Genomic DNA, 23179 nt, shown 5'->3' with positions numbered 1-23179 from the left:
TAAATAAAAGGTTAATGTAATCTTTATAACTTATTATTATATTATTGAACAGTTTCAGGTTTCTTGTTCTTATTTACAAAAAACTAATAAGTAGAACATTGTACACTTCTCTGAGCATAAAAAATATACAAAATAAAAATTATATAAAATTAATTCGATTTTTACTTATGAGGTCTATAATTATTCCCTTCATGGCTAATTATCTTCAGTAGGAAACAAATGGCTTCCTACCTTCTTACTAAGTTGCGAAACTCTCATTTATTAAGAATCACTTCTATTAGTAATTATGAAATTGAATATGCCAGCTCTTACCAGATTTATGCTAGACTGTAATAAGTCTGTCTATTCCCAGAAGCAGGAACAAAGTAGGGATTCATCAAATGAACTAAATCTAATCTAGTCTAATTTTCCTTATTGAGATTGGTTCTTAGGACCCTTCTTTCATATTCTGGAAACTGAGACACACTTGTAAATATTAAGTGGTTATAAAAAGACGGCCTGTGACAGGCCTGCAATCCCAGCACTTTGGGAAGCCAAGGAGGGCAGATCTCCTGAGGTCAAGAGTTTGAGACTAGCCTGGCCAACATGGTTAAACCTGTCTCTTCTAAACATACAAAAATTGGCTGGGCATGGTGGTGGGTGTCTGCAATCCCAGCTACTCAGAGGCTGAGGCAGGAGAATCACTTGAACCCAGGAGGTGGAGGTTGCAGTGAGCCAAGATCATGCCACTGCACTCCAGTCTGATGACAGATTGAGACTCTGTCCCCCGCTCCCCTAAAAAAAAGAGATGGCTGTGAGTAGTGGGCCTTTGCATTAGCTCCTGTCCTCACTTTGAAGTGCCCACCTACTCTCTTGGTGCCCAGCTGAATTTCATTTGTAGCATCCTGTATCATACATATCATTGCTTAGTGTCAGGCTCACCTTCCTTCTGTAGAAAGACTCACAGGTGAAGTCTCCTTAATGTAATGAAGCCACTTCTGCACTTAACAGATGGTGGACTTGAGTTCGGTATATGTGTCTCCTTCCCGTGGGTGTGACATCTTTCACCAGATGTCAGCCTCTGCACCAGAACTTAACTCAGCAGCCGAGTTTTGAAGAAAACACAGTGCCTTCTCTGAACCATCAAAGAATGAGTCTGCCCAATAGCTACAAATAGCTACAAGTCACTGATAGCTTGTATCTATCTGCTCTTTCTTAAGGGATATTTATTTTCAATCCTCCGATTAGAAACAAAAAACAAAAAACAGGTGCTTGACAAAGAAGTGAAAAGAGCCAAGGATGTTCCTGAAAAGAGATGAAGAGATGTTGGTATTGATTTAGCCTATAGGCACCGTAAGTATATACCTGAGGAAGGCTCACTGCAAACCACTGGCTTCTCCCTTTTCTGAATTCTGGGACATGTTCACAGTTTTTGGAGCCTTATGTTGGATCAGGGAAAGTCTCAGCACTCCACAAGTTATCCTTTCACCCAAATGCTTCTTAAGAACATGTTTTTAGAATGCCCCACATCCTGGATTTAAACTCAAACTCTGATATTCACTACCTCTGTAGCCACTTGAGATGTCACCTCCCTTGGACTCAGTTTCCCCTAGAATAAGGATTCTAGTGGTAACTTCCTCCTAGGACTATGATGAGGTTGGATTAAGTGAAAAAAAAAAAAGGAAAACCCTTAGCCTAGGTCTTCACAGAAACACTCCTGGTAATTATCCTCTCCAATTGTTCTGTCCAAATTAAACTCTATAGACAAAGCCTGTTGTTTGGATATTATTTTTAAATCATCATAATCTTTTGAAATATGACATACATAACTAAGTAAATGTATAAATATATATGAGGCAGTGTCTGTGCAATGACTGATATGGATAGGTGCCATTCGTGGTGATGAGAATCTGGGATAAATTCCCCATGACTGGTGCATGGGGTAGTTTGGAAAACAGGGGCAGTGGGGGTTCCCTGAGGGTCTAACTGGCCAGAGTGGGCTGGGCCAAGGAAGTGGGGATTGAGCAGGAGCTGGGTGTCAGGTAGGATGTCATGGGGACTGCTGTGAGCACAGGTGTGGGCTCGAGCGATTCAAAAATTGCAGGATTTCACTTTTAGGTCCCAGGATTTTCTCCAAAAGTGAGAAAATATGGCTACGTCTTGTCCATCTTTGGATGCAGTGAAAACTAGAGAGAGAAATGAATAGGCAGTGCACAGAGGATTTTTAGGACAGTGAAAGTAGTCTGCATGATACCACACTGGTGGATACACGTCATTATACATTTGTCCAAACCCACAGAATGGACACCACCAGGAGTGAACCCTCATGTCAGTTACGGAAATTGGGTCATAACAACTTGTTAGTATAAGCTTATCCATTGTAACAAGTAGACTACTCTGGTTAGGGATGCTGAGACTGAGGAAGGCTGTACCTGTGTGGGGGGAGGAGGGGTATGGGAAATCTCTGTACCTTCCACTCAATTTTGCTGTGAATAGTTGGCCATGCACGGTGTCTCATGCCTGTGGTCCCAGAACTTTGAGAGGCCACGGGGAGGGGGATTGCTTGAGTCCAGGACTTTGAGACCAGGCTGGGCAACATGGTGAGACCACATCTCTACAAAATATTTTTTAAAATTACCCAGGTAAGGGCTGGGAGTGGTGGCTCACGCCTGTAATCCCAACACTTTGGGAGGCTGAGGCAGGTGGATCATGAAGTCAGGAGATCAAGACCATCCTGGCCAACATGGCAAAACCTCATCTCTACTGCAAAAAATAAATAAATAAATAAATAGCTGGGCGTGGTGGCACATACCTGTAATCCCAGCTACTCGAGAGGCTGAGGCAGGAGAATTGCTTGAACCAGGGAGTTGGAGGTTGCAGTGAGCCAAGATCACGCCATTGCACTCCAGCCTGGTGACAGCGAGACTTTGTCTCATTAAAAAAAAAAAGAAAAAAAGAAAAAAATTACCCAGCTATGGTGGCACATGCCTGTAGTCCCAGCTACTTGAGAGACTGTGGTAGGAGAATTGCTTGATCCCAAGAGGTCGAGGCTGCAGTGAGAATAATTGTGCCACTGGACTCCAGTCTGGGTGACAGAGGGATACCTTATCTCAAAAAAAAAAAAGTTTTATTAAAATAAAAATAAAGTAATTAAATACATGTATAAATACATAATTGGGAAACAAAAATAAATAACGTTTATTTTTAAAAAATGACTGTAGGCGAGTAGCAATTTGTGAATTTAAGTTGTCTTCATGGCCTGGAAGCCAAATGGGTTTGTAACTCCTTGGCAAGGGACTGGCATAGAGTGTGTCTGTGTGTGAGAGAGACTGGGAAGATGCGAGATGAGTAAAATGACTTCAGGCTTGGGGATGAAGTCAATTCCCTAATGAAATGACCAGGCAGTGGAAACAGTTCATTTTCTGGTCTCATGTTGTCCGTGTTTGTCTGTTTAATTTCCTCCACCTCTGTGTCCTCTATTGTGTTCTGTCAAAGCAGGAGCCTGCACCATATTCTCGTGAACTTTCTCCTAATGAAAGGAATCCCTTATCTTTGACAGGATATCATGGCAAATTATTATTATTATTATTGTTATTATTATTTGAGATGGACTTTCACTCTTGTTGCCCAGGCTGGAGTGCAATGGCGTGATCTCAGCTCACTGCAACCTCAGCCCCTCGGGTTGAAGCTATTCTCCTGCCTCAGCCTCCCAAGTAGCTGGGATTACAGGTGCGTGCCAACACACATGGCTAATTTTGTGTTTTTAGTAGAGATGGGGTTTCTCCATGTTGGTCAAGCTGGTCTCAAACTCCTGACCTCAGGTGATCTGTCCGCATGGCAAACTTTTAACCAACCAAGTGAGGAGGGAAATAATCATTGTGAGACTACTGACTATTGTTACACTCTGTTAAATTTAGCAACACAGTCATTCCCATAAACGATTTAATACAAAAGGTCATGAAACATGTGGATGTTTAGATCTCAGGCTCCTCATCCCATAAGCTTTTTGCAGCTTCATTGCCTTGGCTGCTGTACAGGTTCCATTTAAATGCCCTGATAGAGGATTATGGCACCTGACAGATAGCCAATGTGTTTCCTGAAGTTAGTGCACATTAAATGTCTTGTCACTCTGCAAAAAAAATGATAGTTGTGCAGGCTTCACTTTGGCAGAGGTAACAGAGGCTTGCCCTAGGATCAGATGTATGTCTGTTTTCAGTTGCATTAGCTATAGCTGCTTTGAATCTTCTGTTTAGTCATTCATTAAAATTAGCACCTGTTTTCTGTCAGATGCCACAAGATTGTCAATAGATGCCACATTTATAGAATATACACAGGGCATGCTTTAGACTAAAAATATATTCGCTGCTTGTGTGAAATTCATATTCAAGTGTCTACACGAATCTGGCAGCCCTAGCCCTCAATCGGTATGTAGTCTGGCGGAAACACCACCACATTCACAGACAGTCACAATGCAGTGCAGTCAGGGCCATGAGGGAGAGACAGCAATGAGTACTTGAGACACTGCAGCAGTGGCAGCCAAGCCAGGATGCTGGAGGCCAGAGAAGTCTGTCTTCAGGAGTTAACATACAAAATGAGGCACAGAAGACAGTAAGAAATAGGCCAAGCAAAGGAGCTGAAGGTGGGTCTTGAGAAAGAGGGCAGAAGGTATATCAGACATTCCCAGTGGGCCACCCTATCTATAGCTTTTGAAAAGTCCATGTGAATCTTCCACTCTACCACGAACTTATAACTTCTCATACGTGTGCTTCTGTGCCTTATGTCTCCCCCTCCTACCCACAACTGTGAAAAAGTCAACTGTCTGACTGTTGGGTGGATGGGACATCTGAAGAATAAGAGTAACCTGTCCCCAGGAGCAGCCCTCCATGAATGACTCTTAGTGGGTGGAGTATAAGTACCCCAGGTCCTTCACACCTCAGATGGGAAAATTCTGAGACAAGTCTGCTGCAATTTTTCCTGACACTTCCTCACCCGAAGATCTGGTGATCCCTGTGGTTGCTGGCCAGAGAGAGCACCCTCTGGCATCTCTTTCTCTTATTCTACCAGGTTCCCATTTCTTGTCCAGTCTTTCCTGAACTTCTCAAATAAACACTCTTCACTTGAACCTGTGCCTCAGGGTTTGTTTCTGGAAGAACCAAAGCTAAGAGGTGAACACTGAGATAGGTAGCAGACACTGTCTGTGTAAGAACAACAACATACCCGCTTACAGCTAGCTGGGATATGGGATGTGGACAATGAGTGCCCAGAGGTCAGGCTGGGCTTCAGATACAGTAGGATATTTGGAATTACTCTTAAAATGGTGGGAAAGTGTTATATGGGAATAATCAGAGGAGCAATATGATTAGATTAGTGTCTTACACATGGCTTTCTGCCAGGGGTTTGGAGGAGATGAAAGAAGGTAAAATGGAAGTACCGGAAAGCAAGTAGGAGCTGCTTGCAGCAGCCATGCAAGGGGGCAGAGGAAGTGCTGGGGTGCAGAAGTAGGCCGACAACATACCAGCAGCACCATGCAGACTAGGAGAATATGGGGACAATGGAGAGAAACAATGGAAACGCTGGTTCCTGCTTGCATGCTTGAGGAGACAGCATCCCTGAAGCTAAACTAGAGGCCATGCAGGTCTCCATTTGATGGGAAAATGTTAGAATTAACTGCTTATTCTTCACTGCCACAAGGAGGAATAGCATTCAGACAAAAAGTTTTCTCAGCAAGGCAATTTTACTTTCGGCAGAAAGGGTGCTACCCGTCTTCACTTCTACCATGACAGGACCCTGAACAAAGGGAGACAGGACTATTTATCCCTTATGCATGCAGCCCCTACTGCTGTGTCTTATCTCCATTGGCTGGAGTTGGACCTCACAGTCTATGCTACATCTGATTGGCTAACAATCTAAAACTTTCCTAAATCGGTAAAGACAGAGAGGAACAAAGAAAAAGAGGAAGTTGCTCACAAGAAGGCTTATAGGAGTAATAACATTTCCAGATAAGGAAGGGACATAAGCTATGGGCTGGAACATGCCTGGGCACTTTCAGACATGCCTGATCAAACTAGAACAAATACTGAGGTTAAAGTACAAAGATACATAATACACTCATTCAATTAGACTTAATGGTTACCTAAGGCTCAACAAAGAGTTATTACTATAAAATAAAGAGGCTTGAAGAAAGTTAGTTTCTAAGAGAAGATATTAATTCTAACACTTATGATTTAAAGAAGGAAACTTCGAAGAGGAACTTTTTACTTTCCAGAGAAAACGGCCAGTCCTTCCTGCCCTCAAACATCTGGATGCATGTGGCTAACACTTTCAGTTCTATGACCTACAGATTCCAAATTTACTTCTCCAAACAGCCAGAGATTCTTAGAGATTACAAATTATTGGGTGCTAAATTCTACAAATTCTTCATGGCTGAATTCTCATCATCCATCCTTTTTTATGTCTGGAATATCAACATGGGTCACCTCATTTAAACAAACTTTTCTCACCCTAGTTATAATATTCAGTCTCTTGATTTTTACAAGCACACAACACACAGATGTGCACACATGTCTATGTATGTACACACACACACACACACACACACAGTCCTACTAAGCATTTCATAAGTTTAACTGCTCTTACTGAACATCTTGGACTTCTGAAAGGTAATTCAATATGTACCCATACAACCTTCAGATCTTCAAATATTTCCTCTACTCACTACCATACCTACATTTCTCTCTCCATGGAGATATGTGTGTGCACATATACATGTATGCAATTTTTTATGAACCATTGAGAGTAAGTTGCAGACAACACTCCCCTTTACCCTGTAAAAATGCCAGTGTATATTCTTAAGCACAAGTATACCCACTTCCTAACCACAATGCAATTATCAAAATCAGGAATCCGGACATTGATCAAATACTGTTATCAAATTATCAAGTGCTTTTTGCACTAATGTAATGGTGTTATGGTGGAGAAGTGTTTGTCATATACCTCATCTCACTTCTCCACCTGATCAATGGGGAGCCAGCTAGTGGGGGAGGGGTGGTTGACTCTCAGGGTCTCAGATTCCACCTGCATATCCTTTGCAGCCTGCATCTTGTGCTCTATCACAGGCTATTACCCTCAAGAATGCATCTTTGCCCCATGAATTATCTTCCATTCCTTCCATAGGACAAAGAAGGGACTCTGCAACCCAAAAGATAGAAGTATTTATTTATCTATTTATTTATTGAGACAGGGCCTTACTCTGTCACCCAGGCTGGAGTGCAGTAGTATAATCACAACTCACTGCAGCCTTGAACTTGAACTTCTGGGTTCAAACAATCCTCCCACCTCAGCCTGCAGAGTAGCTGGGGCTATTGGCATGAACCACCTTGCCTAGCTAATTTTGCTATATATTTTTTTTAAGAGATGGGGTCTTGTTACGTTGCCTAGGCTGGTCTCAAATTCCTGGCCTCAAGTGATTCTCCTAACTTGACCTCCCAAAATATTGGGATTACAGATATGAACTACTGCCCTTGACCGATAGAAACACTTAAATAAGTCTTGGGGTGCCACTTTGACCAAGAAATCTGTGATGATAGGTGTGATGTCCACTGACCTGAAACAATGAGTTTTTACTTGTCCAATGAAATATACCCACTCAAATTCATATCTCTTTCTCTTTATGTTTTTTTTTCAATATTCTAGAGTGTTCAGATTAAAATATTAAAAATATGGCCAGGTGCAGTGGGTCATGCCTGTAATCCCAGCACCTTGGGCGGCTGATGCGGGCAGATCACTAGAGCCTAGGAATTCAAGACCAGTCTGGGCAACATGGTGAAACCACATCTCTATTAAAAATACAAAAAAATTAGCTGGGCATGGTGGTGCACACCTATAGTCACAGCTATTTGGGAGGCTGAGGCACATGAATCACTTGAACTCTGGAGACAGAGGGTGCAGCCAGCCAATATTGCACCACTGCACTCCAGCTTGGGTGATGAGCAAGACTCTGTTTCAAAATTATATATATATATATATTTTGTTATATATGTTATATATTTATATTTCAAAATATATATGACGATATATTAAAAATACTAATTCTCTTCATATGTTCCTCACAATAATTAACCTCCATGAATGCAAGCACCGCACTTGCTTTATTCTTAGTGTCTGTTAGCTAATCAATGTTTGTTAGATATTTGTCAATTGACAAAATCATTGAATAACGAATGCAAAACCAAGTACCTAAAGAGTTTCTTTAGCTTTATGCCTAGGCAGAGGACAAAAGAGAAAAGAATGAGGCTGTTGCTGAACATTATTTGGTGCTTCTCATGTTAATAAACCCAGCAGATGGGAGATGACAAGTGTTGGAAATTGTTCCTGGCCATGGTGTGTGTAACAGGGGGCCCTGCCTATGATCCTTTGAACAATTAAGAGTTTACTTGTGGTTTACTAAGCAGAGGATATATTGGGTTTTATAGCATAGGTGGAGAGGAAAAAGAAGAGAATTGGCCCTTAAAGTGAGTTTCTTCATCTGCTTATAATTCATGTCTTGGCAGCAGATGCTCCCCTGTCCTGACGTTTGGAGAAAAGATGAACACCAAGACAAAGTGGCAAGAGTTTCTTTTATCCTTCCCCCGTGCCCACTGCTTAATCAATATTAAAGTCCTACTGCCATGAGTGATGAATGGCTCAGCAGCCTCACAGCTCAGTGGCTCCTAGTGCCAGGTGAGCTGGCAGCTGCCACCGCCGTCCCACCTGTGACCCACATGTGTCTTTCCAAGATGGCCAAAAACAAACTTTCTCTTCAAATGTTGCTTTTTAGCCAATGTTGATCAACAAAGTTAATCAGTCATTAACCTCTGGGTATTCAGTTACATTTTTAGCCTTTATTAGACGGAGGTGCCCCAAAACTAAATTCCCTTTTTTGAAAGATAAAAGTTGCTTTATAGCCAGTGATGGACACCAGGGTGGCTGTTGCACAGGGAGGAAGAGAAAGGACTATGAGATGAAGGTGCATGAGCTGGGGTCATACAACACAGAGCCTCTTCAACCATTCTTGAGAGACAGAGACAGACAGACAGAGAGAGAGAGAGAGAGAGAGAGAGAGAGAGAGGGAGAGAGATATTTAAATTCTAAGTGTAATGAGATGGAATTGAAAACTCTGAAGAGACAGTGTCATGATAGAACTTAATCTTTAAAACGATCTTTCTGGCCTAGGGCTGAAAGAGCATCATGGAGACATACTAGGAAATTGTGATAAACATCCAGGAAAGGGTAGATCATGTGTGTGATGTGGTTTGGATCTGTGTCCCTGCCCAAATCTCATGTTAAGTTGTAATTCCCAGTGTTGGAGGAGGGGCCTGGTGGGAGGTGATTGGGTCATGAGGGTGGATTTCCTTCTTGCTGTTTTTGTGATAGTGAGTGAGTTCTCAGGAAATCTGGTTATTTAAAAGTATGTATCCCCCTTCACTGTCTTCCTCCTTCTCTGACCATGTAAGATGTGCCTGCTTCCCTTCACCTTCCACCATGATTGTAAGTTTCTCGAGGCCTCCCCAGCCTTGCTTTCTGTACAGCCTGTAGATCTGTGAGTCAATTAAACCTCTCTTATTTGTAAATTACCCAGTCTCAGTAGTTCTTTATAGCAATATGAGAATGGACTAATTCAGTGAGGAATAGGAAGCTGGCAGTGGAAATAGAGACATGTGGACTAATTTGCAATCTATCTTTGATGATTTTAGTATCTTATTATATGTAAGGGAAGATTTAAAGCCTATTTCAAGTTTATAAATTTAGATACAATTAATAATTTATTGCTTTGATATCACATGACATTACTGGGCTTTGGAATGTGAGCGGAGGCCATCTGGTGACCTCTCTGCTGGGTAACCCATTGGTTCTGGTGGCACACAGCTGCAGAATGAAACCTGAACATCTGCTACCCTTAACAACCTCCATGCTACCATCTCAGGCCCTGCAAAGTCTGTTCCTGGAGAGGTTGCTGGAAGGAGCCCTAGCACGTCTCCTCCTGAAGGTGTCAGCCACTCACACACTAATGGTCATACCAAAGGTGTTTTCTTATGATGTTCCTCAGCCATGGACCACTGGGGTGCCAGAGTAGAACTAGGGATCCCTGCAGAGGCAGAGGTTGGCCCCTTCCTACTCTAACCACAGTCACATCTGGTGTCCCTGGCAGCCAGTCCATCTCAGTTGATGGCATCTCTGTCCTTCCAGGTCAAAGTCTCTAACTCACTTTTGCCCCACTTCTTTCTCTCATACTGTATCTAATCTGTCAGGAAATCTTCTTGCCACCTCTTTCAAATGTACACAGATTCTGACCACTTCTCCCTGCCGCCCTGCTACTCCCAGTTCTCATCCACCATGGCCTTTCCCCTGGATTCTGCAGTGTACCCATGATGGTCTCCCTGCTTCTACCCTTGACTCCTCGATTAGTCAGGGTCCTCCAGAGAAGCAGAACAGACAGGCCTGGATGCATCAGAGGAGATTTATCATGGGGATTAGCTCACAGGATTATGGAGGCTGAGAAGTCCCATGATCTGTGAGCTGAGGAGTGAAGAAAGCAGATGCTGTGATTTAGTCTGGGTCTGAAGGTCTGAGAACCAGGAGAGCTCTGTTGTATTCCAGCGTCCAGAAGTCTGAAGGCCCAAAAACCAGGAACTCTGACGTCCCAGCGCAGGAGAAGATGGATGTCCCAGCTGAAAAAGAGAGACAGCGAACTCACCCTTCCTCTGCTAGTTTGAATTTATTTAGGCTCTCCAAAGATTAGATGATGTTCACCTATATTGGTGAGGGTAAATCCTCTTCACTCAGCCTAGCAACTCAAATGCTAATGTCTTCCAGAAACATCCTCCAGACACACCCAGAAATAATGTTTACCAGCTATCTGGGTACCCCTGAGCCCAGTTAAGTTGACAGATAGAATTAACACCACATCCTCCATGACCCCATGCACAGTCAAGGGTGTGGCAGCTGCCGGGGGGCCCCTCCTGGAACATGAGGCAGTGCCATCCCATTACACTCAGAGCAAAACTCAGTGTCATCTTACAGTCAGTCCTCTGTACCCCAGGTTTTGCATCTCAGATTCAAAAACACAGTATTTGCTGGATGCAAAGACTGCAGATTTGGAAAGCGGACATGGGCATGCCCAGAAGTCAGCATCTGCTGGAGTTCCTGATGGATCCTGAGAGACTGAGAGACTATATCTCTTTTAATATATTTCAAAGCTACACGTGATCTCCTCCCAGGCCTTTCTGAGCATTTCTCCTCCTACGCTCTTCTTAACTGTGTTCTCCCCACACTGACTTCCTGGCCTGGTCTTTCTGGGAACACACTGGGCCTGCTCCCCACTCAGGGCCTGGGCCGTGCCCGTTCGCTCTGCCAGGCACTTGGTCAAGCTCAACAACTTCAAGTCATTGCTCATAAGTCACATCTGGCTGGGTGCCGCGGCTCACGCCTGGAATTCCAAATCTTTGGGAGGCCGAGGTGGGTGGATCACCTGAGCTCAGGCATTCGAGACCAGCCTGGCCAACATAGTGAAACCCCGTCTCTACTAAAAATACAAAAATTAGCTGGGCATGGTGGTGGGCACCTGTAATCCCAGCTACTCAGGAGGCTGAGGCAGGAGAATCGCTTGAATCCAGAAGGCAGAGGTTGAGTGAGCTGAGATCACACTACTGCACTCCACTCTGGGTAACAAGAGTGAAACTCTGTCAAAAAAAAAAAAAAAAAAGTCACATGTCCCCTGGTTTACCCTCACTGCATGGTTTCAGATTGAAGCCACAGCCCTGCCCAGCCTGCACGCACTCTCGATCGCCTTATTCTGCTCTTTCCTTTGCTCCACAGTACGCATCTCTTTATAACAAGGCACCTGAGTCACTTCTCCTTTGTTTCCGTTCTCCCTTTCGCCAGTCCTCAGAATAGAAATCCTACAAGTAGAGGAATCTTTGTGTGTTTGGTCCCTGCCCTCTCGGAACTAACATTGCTGGAGAGGGAGAGATCACACACACACACACATCTGTCACATGTGTATCACTTACAAGATGAGTAGAAAGGATGGGACATTTTTCTGGGGTTTAAGGCATACTATTTTCAGTAGGATGGTTAGAGAAGATGTCACTGGGAGGGGACATTTGAGCAGATGCCTGCAGTCAAAGGGGAGGCTCTTTCAGATGTGAGGGAAGAACATTTCTGGTAGAGGCAATGGCAGGTGTGAGATGGGAATTTGTGCTGCCACAGTTATCGCCAGTGCCCTGCCCCACAGCTGCTGAGCCCACTTTCGAATCCATCCAGAGCTGTGGAGTTTCGAATCCATCCAGAGCCATGAAGGGCAGTTTCTTTGCACTTGGAAGCTTCCTGGATCCTTTTACATCTTTGCCTGGGAGCTTTCTCCAGCCTTGCAGAAGATGCTCAGCCTGGTGCGAGGTAGCTTGGAAATGCTGCCAAAAGCAACTCTCAGCCAAAGGGAGGGAGGAGTCCTGGACAGACAGCCCAGTGTCCCTGTCCCACAGAGGGTCTTTTCTGAGGCACACCATGCATCGTTCCTTAGAAGGTTCCCAGTGGAATGTGGGCCCCAGCGACATAGGAACAAACACCCTTTGACACATGCCTGTTGACTTTCTCTTTCCCCCATCTCACCTCTCCCATTCTCTCACTTGTGATTCTTAGGTCCACTTTCACCTCAACTAAGTCCCTGACAGTGTCTGCTTTGGGGATAATTCCAACTAGGACATACGCTAAGTATGAAGTAGCAACAAGTGACTGCTCACCACAGATTGGAAAACAAAATAGAGTTGCCTAATCTCTTCTTTTCTGCTTGTCTTGGCTGGTGGTGAAGAAGCTGCATTTGGGTAGACAGGACCCAGAGACCAGACCCCTGGGGACACGATAGGAACCAAGGGAGTCTCAGCAGGAGGAGTTGAGGAGCAGTGTCCAGCCAGTGGGTGTCTATGTTGTCCCTGCATGGCATCAGAGCCTTGATGTTCAGACTGAGGTTCAGACCTGGGAGGAGAGAACGAGGGGCTCAGAGGAAGCCTAGACCTGGGGAAGCTGAAAGGGCAGGCAAAGAGCCCCTGTTCAAAGATGGTCAGAGGATCAGAGGACGGGTCTTGGCTACAGGAAACAAGGCTGACATTCATCACAGGAACCACGGGTCAGAGAGTCCCTCATCAACCTATTGATCTGATGCAAATGCATCCAACTCATCTAAAGCATGAGGCTAACAGTGTACTTTGCAAATTCTGGATACATATTTGCTAGGTGAATAGGTAACTGTAGAGCAGCCAGGAGAAGTCGCATTCAATGCTTTGCAGTGGTTGAAAGTGCAATTTATCATCTCATTGCTCCACTCTTATTATCTTTTTTTTCCCCCAGAATTAGCAATAGCCAAGGCTCTGGTAATGCAAATTGGTATTAACTTTTTATTTCCTCAATATATCAGAAATTTAAGTAACTGCCATTCTTGTGTATTTATACAGGGTCTTAAGGAGACCTTTTATACAGGAGAAGAGTTCTGTCTGTGTTTATGTGTCTACAGCTCCACATTCCTAAATAGAATTCTGTGGAAGACAACTTAAGATCCATGCCTGCCCACACAGAGCTAATCAACACAGCATTTAGGAATTTCACTGTATTCCACTAGAGTGTCAGCCTTTTTTTTTTTTTTTTTGAGACAGAGTTTCGCTCTTGTTGCCCAGGCTGGAGTGCAATGGCGCAATCTCAGCTCACCGCAACATCCGCCCCCCGGGTTCAAACCATTCTCCTGCCTCAGCCTCCCGAGTAGCTGGGATTACAGGCATGTGCCATCATGCCCGGCTAATTTTGTATTTTTAGTAGAGACGGGGTTTCTCCATGGTGGTCAGGCTGGTCTCAAACTCCCGACCTCAGGTGATCCACCCGCCTTGGCCTCCCAAAGTGCTGGGGAGATTCAGCTTTTTAAACATCCTCATTGGCTGATGTTTGGCTCTATGTGGAATAGGGTGCACGTGTTTCTATGGATGTGGGTGGAGGCTGAGTGTTACTCTGAACTTCTCAGGCAGATATGCCTTTGTTCTTGGAGCAGAAAATGCCCATGGAAATTAAGAAGCATTGTCATCTCATGTGCTTCCCTCTCTCCCCCTCCCGCTACTTGCCAACTGAACATAGGATGAGGAAGGCGTGAAAGTCTTAGAAAAACATTGTTTGGTTAAAAAGATCTTGACATCTGAAGGGGCATATCAACTTCAACTTTCATCTCCTGAGATGGTACCAAAAAAAAGATGGAACACAAGTATGAAAATGAAGAACTTCAGATGGTTGCTTTTAACTGAAGTTGTCAGGAAATATAGCACTATCCAGACCATATTTCTCATTACCATATTTGTGACTGTTCCTAAAATTTCCACCAACACAGTCCCCCTTATGTTCCCAAAAAACTCCCATTAAAATGGAAACTGACATCTGAATTTGGTCAATCTACTAACAGTTATTGAACATATTATTTCAAGTCAGTTTTTCCATTATGGAGCTTTTATCTTTGGAATGGCAGAGAGGGGTATTGAGGAAGTGACACACTGAATGGATATGTTTTGAGGTGGAAAGTGGTAAAAAAAAAAAAAAAAAAAAAGAAAGAAAGAAATCCAAGGTATCTAAATTCGTTTCTTTTGAAGTTTTCATTATTTTGACTTTCTAGTAAAGTTTTCCTTTGGTTAATATTAAAATGTGCATGTTCATACACTGCATTTTAGAAATAAAGGGAGGCGGACTGGTACTGGAGGGACCTTGCCTGAGATTTCTTCTGTTTAAAGCGATGAATCCTAACATATGATTGAAACTCGGGGTGTCTGCCATTGTGGTGGCAGAATCTACCACTTCTGTTTCCACATTAGACTAAATATTGCACAGAACACAGTGGCAAATAAGAGTGCTATCTTGCAAACTTGTAGCTAAGATTGGAATTTTGGCTTTCCCTGTGGAAGAGCTCTGTGTGTGACTCTGTCTTTATATTTGAAAATGAGGGAAAAAAATCTCTTTCATTTGATGATGAATTTTGTTTCTTAAGAGGGCCTTCAGCAAAATTCAACATCTACGAGATGTCCTTCATGGAGCAACAGCTGGAATACACTTCATAGCAGCTGTTGAGATAAATAATTCACTGTTAATAGGTTCCAGGGGTATTCCTGAAACTGCCCACCGAGTTGGATAATGGTGCAAAGAGATAATATTATGATGATTTATTCCCATTCAACCTTGCTGGTTTTAATAAAAAAGAGACTCAGGCTCTATTTCCTAATCTTTTGTTTGTTGTTGTTGTTGTTGTTGTTTTGTTTTGTTTCTTTTTTTTTGAGACGGAGTCTCACTCTGTCATTCTGGCTAGAGTTCAGTGGCATGATCTCGGCTCAGTGCAACCTCTGCCTCCCAGGGCCAAGCGATTCTCATACCTCAGCCTCCCGAGTAACTGGGATTACAGGCAACCATCACCACACCCAGCTAATTTTTTATTTTTAATAGAGACAGGTTTTCACCATGTTGGCCAGGCTGGTCTCGAACTCCTGACCTCACATGATCTGCCTGGGATTACAGGTGTGAGCCACCTCATCTGGCTCTATTTCCTAATCTATAAGTCAATCATGAACAGATGTACAGAGGAACATTGTATCTTTGCAGCCTTAATTCTTTGGTAGAAGATAGTACCATTTTGGTTTCACAAGGAATTTCTCCTTCTGTACTCAAGTTCATTTCATTTAAAAAAATTGGCATCTATACTGTCGAAATCACCCAATCTGAGGCTCAGTCATGCCATTTAAGATCCACAGCCAATTATGGAGTGGGGCAGAGAGAAAGTAGGAAGAACACACGAGATGCAGGTTTCTAACTGACCCACAGCCACAGAAAAACGTATTTGTTAATATTTTGAAAGACAGTTACGCTTGCATGCACCTATAAGAAATAAAAATATTTTTACTGGAAGCATTTAAAGTATAACACAATTGTTTGTACATTTTTTTCCCATTTTTCAATAAACTAAGATGGCTGAGCATGTGGGCCTGGACTGGGTCTCTCCCCGCCTCTGAGAGATGATGCCAAACCCGATCTCTGGCTGTCTCTCCCCTCCTTCTTCCACCCTATCCCACATTGGGCTGCATAATTCTACAGGGACCTCCACTGACATTCTCTCACAACAGACTTATTGCAAGACCACTCATTTATTATGGGGTAATTCTTTGCTGCCTGTCACTTCGCTTAGGTTTCAATGTCAGTCAATGCAGGCACCATACCTGCTTTCCCGAGTGTCTCCCGCTATGTAGCAAGTGTCTAACGATCACCATGTATTTGCAAGCAAATTTGTGAGGTCAAACATAATTATATTTGCCTGGCATGGTGGCTCACACCTATAATCCCAGCCCTTTTTGGGAGGCCGAGCCAGAAGGATCACTTGAGGTCAGGAGTTCAAGGCCAGCCTGGCCAACATGGTGAAACCCCATCTCTACTAAAAATACAAAAATTAGCCAGGCATGGTGGGCGCCTGTAATCCCATCGACCTGGGAGGCTGAGGCAGGAGAATCGCTTGAATCCAGGAGGCGGAGGTTGCAGTGAGCTGAGATTGTGCCACTGCACTCCTGCCTAGATGACAGAGTGAGATCCTGTCTCAAACCAAACAAACAACAAATAAAATTATCCAGGTGTGGTGGTGGGTGCCTGTAGTCCCAGCTCTTCAGGAGGCTGAGGTGAGTGGATCGCTTGTGCTAGGGAGAGGGAGGTTGCAGGGAGCCTAGATCACACAGCTGCACTCCAGCCTGGGCACCAGAGGGAGACTCCGTCTCAAAAAACAAAACAAACAAAACACAAAAGATAATGGGAAGCTTTGACATGGTTGTATCTTAGAATATGTGCAAATAAAATGCAAAAATGTGTACCAACTCACTGAGGCATTTTGTTGAGGTGATTTATCATTTTCCTCATTGCCAGCAGGTGACACAAGAATAGTTTAAAACAACAGCGGCTTTTAATTGCTTACAGAACTTTCTGAATTAAAAGTCTAGTGTTGTGACTGCTTAAAAAATCTGATCCCCATGGCTGACAGATGCTTTAAGGTATTGACCCCATCCCTCCAGGCTTGCTGCTTCCTCCACTTTCTCCTCCTCCAGGCAGCCTTCCCTGACCACTGCAGACCACGATGGTCCTTCCTTTTTCTCACTTCCACGTGCTGACCCCACAGTTGGGGAAAGTACTGGCTTATCCCAAAGCTAAGGAGCTCCAGGGCCTCTACAGAAAATAGAAAAATTTCTTAACGTTACCCTAGTAAGTGGTGACAAATGTAGTGGCTAAAAACAATATAAATTTATTATATTACAGTTCTTTTTTTTTTTTCTTCATATGGAGTCTCACTCTGTTACCCAGACTGGAGTGCAATGGGATGATCTTGCTTCACTGCAAACTCCGCCTCCCAGGTTTAAGCAATTCTCTCACCTCAGCCTCCTGAGTAGCTGGGATTACAGACACCTGCCATCACGCCTGGCTAATTTTTGTATTTTTGTAGAGACGGGTTTTCACCATGTTGGCCAAGCTGGTCTTGAACTCCTGACCTCAAGTGATCTGCCTGCCTTGGCCTCTCAAAGTGCTGGAATTACAGGTGTGAGCCACCGCGCCTGGCCAATATTACAGTTCTGAAAGTCAAAATGGTAACATGGTAGCCTAGTAAGCTCAAAACGTTACTTGTTTTGGCTGTTTTGTGTGTTACAAAGTATTGCCGATATCTTTTTTTTTTTTTTTTTTATCCTCAGATTGTCACTTATTTATCCAGAGGGATGGCCTTTGGTGAGGTCCCTGTATCTTTTTTTGACTAAATTGCATCAATAGTTGACGGTGTCCTTGCTTTCAATTATAACAAGATACACAGGTTCATTTTGTACCTTTTCCGACCAATATTTGGAATCAGCCATTTCCTTTTGGCTCTGGTTCTCTTTACAGGTTAATAGCATTTAAAGATCACAGTCTAGGTCCTGGGAGTAGCCATCTCTTCCTTACTGCAGCAATGTCTTGATTACTATCAATTAATAGTAAGTCTTAAAATTGGGTACTGCTTCTTCCAACTATATTTTTGATTTTCAACATTGTTTTGGTCTTCTAATTTATTTTCTTTTCCATATATATTATAGAATTAGCCTATCTATAACTATAAAAATCCTGGTGAGATTTTAACTAGTATTGCATTAAATTTAAAGATCCATTTGGGGAAAGGTAACATCTTTACTATGTTGACATGAATTAGTTCTCATTTTATGTAGGTATTCACTGATTCTGTTATCAGCATTTGTCATTTCCAACATACCAAACTTTACATGTCTTGTTAAATCTATATCAATGTATTTCACTTTAGGGGAGCTATTCTACATAGCATGGGGGGGTGTGTGTGTGTGTTTTAATTTGGGTTTCTAATTGTACACTGGTAAGATATAGAAATACGGTAGATTTTGGAGTGTTAACCTTGTATTCTGAGACCTTGCTAAATTCACGCATTAATTCTAGAAGGTTTTTGGAGATTACTTAGGATTTTCAGGCTACTCGTTCACCTCAGAAGGCTGCTCCACCGTGACGTTGCTTGTCCTGACCTCTGAGCCAGACTTGCTAGGCATTGCCTTTCTGGAAGATGGTCAGCTGTCATGGCAGAGAGAGACAAACGAGCAAGATGAAGGATGCAAGCCTCTTACATCTTACACCTGGAAGTGACCCACATGATTTCTGCTCACATTTAATTGGCCAAAACAAGACACATGGCCGCTTCTCAGTCAATAATTTTGTGAAGTGCTCTCTGAGGTGTATGCCTGGAGAGAGACAGAAAACATATTTTCCAAGCACCCTACTGTGGTGCAACAGAAGATGTTCGAATCTGTTAGGATTCCTTTCTGTAACATGGTCCAATCCTGGGAAATTAAAGGCCTTTGTGCTCTGGTTTTCTGGGAGGTGCAGAGAATATGTTAATATTGCATCTTTAATTGACTGAAATGGTAGAAGTGTGTGTTTTAAGGTAGTGGTTGTCAAACTTGAAGAGCTTTGTTTAAAAAAAAAAAAAAAGAATTCCCCAGGTGACTACTGCTAGATCTTCAGACTTCTAAATCTGGGATAGGACTCAGGAATCCTTGTTTTGGAAAGCTCCTTCAGTGTTTTCATTATTAGAGCTGGGAACCACTCCATGAAGGATAGAAAGAGACCTGGGCCCCGGGTGGTAATGAAGTGAGCTGACCTGCTTGCCAGACCCTGGTGACTTCCTCTTCAGGAGGAGCCCTGTCTCTTCCTGTAGGTGACTCCCAGGCTGTCTCAGGGTCTCTGCCTGTTCCTTCACTAACAGCAGCATTGAGGTAAACACAGAAGAGGTGGATGTCCCAGGCTGTCTCAGGGTCTCTCCCTGTTCCTTCACTAACAGCAGCATTGGGGTAAACACAGAAGAGGTGGATGTGTGCCGGATTCCAATGCCAGGAAACATTTTCTGCTGGATGTCTGTATCTCAGTATTTCCTTCAGACACAAGCACATTCAAGTAAAGAGCAAAGAAAGCCTCTTCAAAATTACGGTATGTTAAGGCAGAAAGAGACTAAAAGGTAGATTCATAACTATCTGCCTTCTGTTTTTGCGGCTACCTGGATATTGAACATCCCCTGAAGCAACAGGACTGCATGAGCTTGGTGTGGCTCAGCCCATCTCCTGATGAAGATCCAGAAAAGAAAGACACTCAGAAAGCCAGGAAAGTGGAAGATTTTTTTTCCAACCAGCCAGGCACCTGACAGTAATCAAAATCTGTAAAGAACAGGATGTGGCGCCTCCTCTGCTTGTTCAGCATGAACATTTTGTGGTGGGTACTGCAAATAAAGATGACTCAGACACAGTCTCCACCCCGGGTCACTCATAGTCCGGTGCAGTAGACCAAAGCTGTGAATGTTAAAGGGCAGACCATTGGCCCATCCAGGGAGAGCGGTAGAAGAGGGAGCATTTATTTGAATAGCTGGGATGCTACCAGTCTGACAAAGGGGGAAGGTATCTTGAGAATAAGAAGCAATGTTTTCAAAACCCAGAGGCAGAATGGATAGAATGGGGTGAACACAGTAAGGTGCAGAGTGTGTGATAAACATACTCGTCAGGTCTCAGATGAAAGTGAGCAAGACCTACCTCCACTGTGATTAAGCCTATAAAGAAAGACATACATGAACACACAAATGAGGCAATGTGTTTTCTTATGCAGCTGAAAGGTACAAGAGGGGACCAGGTTATCAAAAATGTCTTCAGGTAATGGGATTTTCACATCTGGATCTATTTTATTCTGTAATTTTCAAGTAGATGCTTCCCAAATAAAACAAGATAAACACCTGCATCTCCAAGCTATTCATCTATCAGCAGAGAAAACCAACAGAAGAAAGGGCAACTTCCCTCAGTATTCTCAGCAAAGCCCCAGGAAGAGATCTCAGTGGCCTTCAAGCCTGCCCTTTAAATACTCTCTAAGAGGTGTGACCTGATTGGTCAGGCCTGGGTTAGGTGACTGCCCTGCATCCTGAGGTTGAAGTCAGCCCCATATGAAGGAGATGCATGGAGCTACAGGGATGGTGGTGAGAAGGGAGAAGGCGAATCTAAAAAAAAAAAAAAAAAAGAAAAATCAAGTGCTAATTTCAAAAGGGGGATTAATTGTGGTAAGAGAGAAAATAGAAACAAAACAAAAACAAGCAAGTCACAGTTGCCTACTGCAAGCAGGCAGTCACTAAGTAGTTTTTTGCTATCTTGTGTTTATATGCAATGAAATTTTTCCCAATGTGAGGCAGAGGCAGATAGAAATCTGCAGAAATGTATGTTCTAGAGGGAAAAAGTAGGATGAATGCAGGGCAGGTAAATAGTTCTGCACAGTGTGTGTGTGTTTGTATTCTTTTTGTTTCATTTTACTCTGCTTTGTTTTCTCTGTGATGAAAATAAAACATTGAAGCATTCACAGAAACAATGATGCCTTCTTGAAAGAGAACACTAGCTTGGCTCAGAAACCTGTTTTATTGCCCACCCATTGTTTACAACATTGTAAGTGTAGAAGAGGTGCAGAAAATATAAGGGTGCTCTTAAAATAACATTTGAAAGATTTTGTAATGTTTATAAATGGTATATAAATTTTCAACTCCACATATTAAGAGGAAAAAAAAGTGATAAATACTGGATGTCTTGGCCTGTTGGTTTGCTTATCTGTTTGTGGAAAGGCTGATGTAACCACCCAACTGTTCTTCCTGCCTGCTGCACAAACAAAATCAATTCACAGAGAGCGTGGCATTGCAGCAAAGAAAATGTAATTGACATGAGGCCAGCCACGCCACATGGGAGAGAGTTATTACTTAAATCAATCTCATCAAAGGCTGGTAGACAGGGTTTTTCAAAGCTGGTTTTGAGGCAGGAAAATAGGGTCTGGAGGCAGGGAACATAAGGCTGATTCACACTTCAGCTATAACAGGAAATATCCTCTCCATAGGGCGTATGCTGTAAATGACTTTGTAACTTTACTTCATCCTCCCCATTTACATAGGGCGTACCCAAAGCAACCAATGGAACAAAGAATTGGACAAAACGCACAAACAAAGCAAGGAAGGAATGAAGGGTTTTATTGAAAGTGAAAGTACACTCCACAGTGTGGGAGTGAGCCTGATCAGAGGGGCTCAAAGGCCCCGTTATAGAATTTTTGGGAGTTTAAATACCCCCAAGAACCTGGACACCCTCCATCATTAACATATTTGGTGACCCAAGAAGGAGGAAGAGGTAAGCCCCAAATTTGGGATTTATTCTTCTCCTTTCTCCTTTTCTACTCCATAAAGGGGAATCTCTTTCTCTCTCCTTTCCTTTCCAACCTGGAGCCCTTGGTGGGCAGCATTTAAACATGGAAGTGACTTCAGGTTTCTGGCCATGGTCAGTGAAACTAAGGGGTTTCCATGTGGAGAAGCCTGACCGCCACCACCCGGTTCACTTAAGGAATGTGGATCTCTTTCATTGTTTTCCTCTTTCTTTCTCAGTCTTTCAATGGCTGTTTCCTAGTAGCTCCTTGGAAATTGAGGGCAATTGACTGGGGTCACTCCCTGGTATTGCCTGAAGGCCTAAGAATGAATAGGAATAATCGGCCTGCCCCGAAGGGGAAGGATCTTTTTTATTTGTTTTCGGTGTGTGGTCCCTGATCCCTATATGTGGCACAGCTCAGAGCAAACTCGCACATGTTTCAGGTGACTGAAACCTTCTTTTCCTATGCTAAATTATTCCCTTCCCCTATTCAACTGGCTAAGGGTGAAGGAAACCCACCCAGCCTCCAGTTCCTATCATTAAAGTTCATGGAACAAGAAGCATGGAAAAGCATGGCCTTATAAAATTATAAGGATGCTCAAAGTTGGGGATTACACCCAGGTACCAAAGGAAAGCTCACAGGAGGCTCTGGAGGGAACACATGCAAAGTGGCACCAGTGCCTACCTAAGGCCAGACACATCTGGAGCTCTAAGATTAGACCCCACAAGTGGATGCTCCGGGGGGATCCTTTGGACCTCAAACTCTCCAAAGAGGATGTTCCTGGCAGAGGTTCTGAGGTCTAGTAATAAGCCCTCCTTGGAATTTTCTCTCACAGTTGCAATGCTGTTTGGCCCCAAAATTGCTTAGAATCTGAAGTTTACTGTCTAATTGGAAAGTGGGATGGAATTGCATATATTCAGGCTTTTGTGCTGCTGTTCTAAGCAGGGAGCGTGGTTCTAAGCAGTGACAGCCTCCTTTGGTACTGTTTGGCCCCAGTGCTCCTTGGAGTCTGGGGAGGTTTAGCCTTTAAAAATCAAACTGTCTTGGAGACTGATGTACCCAAAATTTTGGTTGACAGCCTTCCTTGGATTATCTACTGGGGCAAAGTAAAACCGGCAAGCTTGTATTGCTATCTCACGGCCAAGGTTCCAAGCTATTGGCTCTTCGTTTATGTGTGTCTAGATGTGGTTATTTGTATATATACTTATTGTTATATATTATGTCTTCCAAATTGGTTATAAGTAAAAGAATGCTCATAAATTAAGTAAAATAAGTCTAAGCAATTTTCAAGTTCACATAACTTTACTAAACAAGCTGGCTTTACAATTATTGGTGGAATAAAAAGAGAAATGCCCTCAGAATTGTCAGCATGCATTTTGTCTGAATTTTATGTTTGTCTTTGCTAGATATTTTAAAACGTTAGTTC

General features: G+C 43.2%; 1 long non-coding RNA gene across 1 annotated transcript in view; it reads left to right on the top strand.

Annotated features, from left to right (window-relative positions):
* The first annotated feature begins 20684 nt into the window (after positions 1-20684).
* The window catches only part of LOC108581166, a 78512-nt gene continuing 76017 nt past the window's right edge, over positions 20685-23179 (top strand). The window contains exon 1 of the long non-coding RNA XR_001893078.3: positions 20685-21740. This is a non-coding gene — a long non-coding RNA (uncharacterized LOC108581166). The remainder of the gene's footprint in view (positions 21741-23179) is intronic.

Source organism: Papio anubis, chromosome 9, assembly GCF_008728515.1.
Source record: "Papio anubis isolate 15944 chromosome 9, Panubis1.0, whole genome shotgun sequence".
In the NCBI taxonomy this organism is placed as follows: Eukaryota; Metazoa; Chordata; class Mammalia; order Primates; family Cercopithecidae; genus Papio; species Papio anubis.
This window is presented reverse-complemented; position numbering and strand designations above follow the sequence as displayed.